This window comes from Cimex lectularius, unplaced genomic scaffold (assembly GCF_000648675.2).
Source record: "Cimex lectularius strain Harlan isolate CLEC.00 unplaced genomic scaffold, Clec_2.1 scaffold9, whole genome shotgun sequence".
Classification (NCBI taxonomy): domain Eukaryota; kingdom Metazoa; phylum Arthropoda; class Insecta; order Hemiptera; family Cimicidae; genus Cimex; species Cimex lectularius.
Window position 1 is genome coordinate 3,637,916 of NW_019392733.1, and position 3,073 is coordinate 3,640,988.

Genomic DNA, 3,073 nt, shown 5'->3' on the forward strand with positions numbered 1-3,073 from the left:
TTCCTGTAAAAATATTATCAATATATTAATGACTTTACAATGTAAATAAAAAGTGCTGTTCAGTGAGAAAAATAATCATGTGAACCTGTTTAAATAATAATACAGTGTACATTCTACTGGGATCAACAAATACTTATACATCCCTGTAATTTTGATTTATAGTTTTAGACAACATAAGGAAACGATTATTAAACTTGTTAACATTTCCAACGTGTTCATTTTCCGACGAAGCGTTTCTTGAATATTTGGTCCTTGGGCCGGATTGGCCCAATATTAGACGCTTGGTGCTCAAAACAAGTTTGATCTGTCACACTTCACAAATAGAGTAGAAATAAAAGACATTCTAATTACTATTTGGTCCTCCGGGCCGGATAGGCCCAATATTAGACGCGTGGTGCTTAAAACAATTTTGATCTATCAGTCTTTAAGCAGATTATTAACCATTAGAGTAGAAATGGAAGAAATTCTAAATATTATTTGGTCCTCCGTGCAGGATAGGCCCAATATTAGACGCTCAAAACAAGGTTGATCTGTCAGACTTTAAGCCTATTATTAACAAATAGAGTAGAAATTGAAAACATTCTAATTACTATTTGTTCATCCGGGTCGGACAGGCTTAATCATGGGGCAAAAATATATCACTATGCCAATATTCCAGTGAATTTTCGGACAATAACTACTTCCTGGGAAACGATCCGGCATGCTCAGCTAAAATTAAGTCAATCCTGTGACTAAGGCGATCCTTCTCTTCAGTAGACTTTCAAAACCTCCGGGCCAATTTGATGTAATAATAATTCTCAATAATATTAAACCACAAAACGTTTCTTGACAAATAGATTAGGAATTAAATAGATGTAGGGCGTCGGTGGCCGCAACAGTTTACACGCCGCTCATCACTGTTAAGGTGGTCCAGCGGCCCTGCATTCGAACCCGACAAACACCGGCACCCTGAGGATTTATATGACGTCTGCTGTTGCGAATCCTCGTTAAAAAAAAAGAGAGAGAGAGCGAGAGAGAGAGAGAGAGAGAGAGAGAATTTTTTTTTTTAAACGAGGGTTCGCAACAGCAGAGGTCATATAAACCCTCAGGGTGCCGGTGTTTTTGAAAAAAAAGGCCATTTGTAAGTATGTCGGGTTCGAACGCAGGGCCGCTGGATTCGAACCCGAGACCTTTACCTTACAGTGATGAGCGCCGTGTCAACGCCTATAAACCGTTGCGGCCACCGTTGCCCCCAGAGAGAATTATGATTTGGTACTCCTAGGATAGGGTTAATCTTTGACGCATGTTGCAATAATTAAGCATGTCCAGCCTAGTAAGACTTAAGATATTGTCAAACACAAAGCGGAATGCAATAGGAACTCCTTCGTCCTGGATGCAAGTCCGACCCCGCTTCTTCAGATTACCGCTTATTCCGGTCCATGGCCCAAAAATTTGTCGCCGCACGTTTCTCGCCTTTAAAGGCTCATCTTGGTACAGAAAATGGAATGAATTACAGAACCAGCGATAGTATAAATAATTTATATTTGGAGCAATAGTTGCAGTTATTATTATGGCCGTTTAAATCAACACAGCAAATCAACAGAATTTGGGCCTTGCCCTAAAAAAATACCCCTTTGGCCCTCTTATTGTTTAACTACACAATTCTATTACAAAGCGTATCTCACAACTTCAACTCAAACGCCCAGTTATGCATATGAAACATGTATAAATGTATCCGTAGCAACATGTACGATATGCAAAGGTTCAGTTCTGGCAGTATAATGTTTATAACAAAGTAACAGGTAGCCCGAGCTGTTATAACAAAAAGTCAATTTAAAAGACTACCATCGATTAACCTTTATTAGCCCTCTAACGATAGTGACACATTCACCCTTATAACTTTATTTACAGATCGAAAATGCCTTCAACATGTAATTATTATGTATAAACGTCGTTTAACACAGCCAGGCTTTCTCAAAATCTAGAGAAGCATAGCGGGCCTCGAGATGATCTTTCGACCGACAATGGACAACCTAAATCCAGTTTTTAAATTAACGATTCGATCAAATCAACTGCTAAGCAATTAAAAGCCTACTTTTAATCTCTAAGAAAATAAACGCTTCCTGACTTGGCGACAGGACCTAATATTTATTTTGCAGAGTTTGGCCAGCTGTATCGCCCCTGGGTCCGCTTCGCTATTCGCCCTCGATGGACGAATCGCGTGGGAGGTACGGTTCAGCAGATAAAATCCGTTTTGTCTTTGGGGTGGAAAAAGTTTTTTTTTTACTATGTCCCGTTATTTATGTGTTTTATTTTACCTCGTTTCACCAATGGGCTGCATTTTATTTTCCTGTTGCAAAATGTAGTGTTGCCATGCAAAATTAACTTTAATATCTAGAATAAATGACGGATAACAGTTCACAGCACGGGGCCCATGAAAAATTTCAAACAACCCGTAAAGATCGTACCTTCCAGGGTGAAATTTAATATAATACAAGACAACAAGCGGATCACGGTTCGAATCCCGGCAGAGCCCATGATTTTGTAATTGATTGGCACCCGATGGGTAGTTAAGCCCGCCTGTAAGGCAGGAATTACTTTACGAGACAACATTTAAACCCTAAATTCAGTGAAACAAAACGGATGAAAAACTCACGTGCGCACTTCCTGTTTTATATGCGACTTGAAATCTTAAGCACCGCTACAATAAAACAAAGAAAGGGGGGAGCATTTAGTAATAGAAGCTAGAAGAGGAAGAAGCGATGAGAATTTTAAGTTCGGATCTATTCGTACAGTTCGTGTTACTGACAGCATGTTTGAATTTAGACACAATTGTAACTGTATTAGGTAATAGGAAAAAAGTAGATTCGTCATCTTCAATGTTGGGTCTGTCTTGATTTTCTTTCCGAATTACGAAACAATCTAGGTTAAACTATTTTTTTAATCAAGAAACAAAGTTGATATTCGTTTTCTGCGTTCGAAAAAACCTGAATACAAATTTTTCGGGAAAAATTCATAAAAATTTCTCTCAAATTTTTCACCGCTGATTTTTTGTGAAAATCACAAAAATGGCCCTAACTTTCAAAATGGCAAC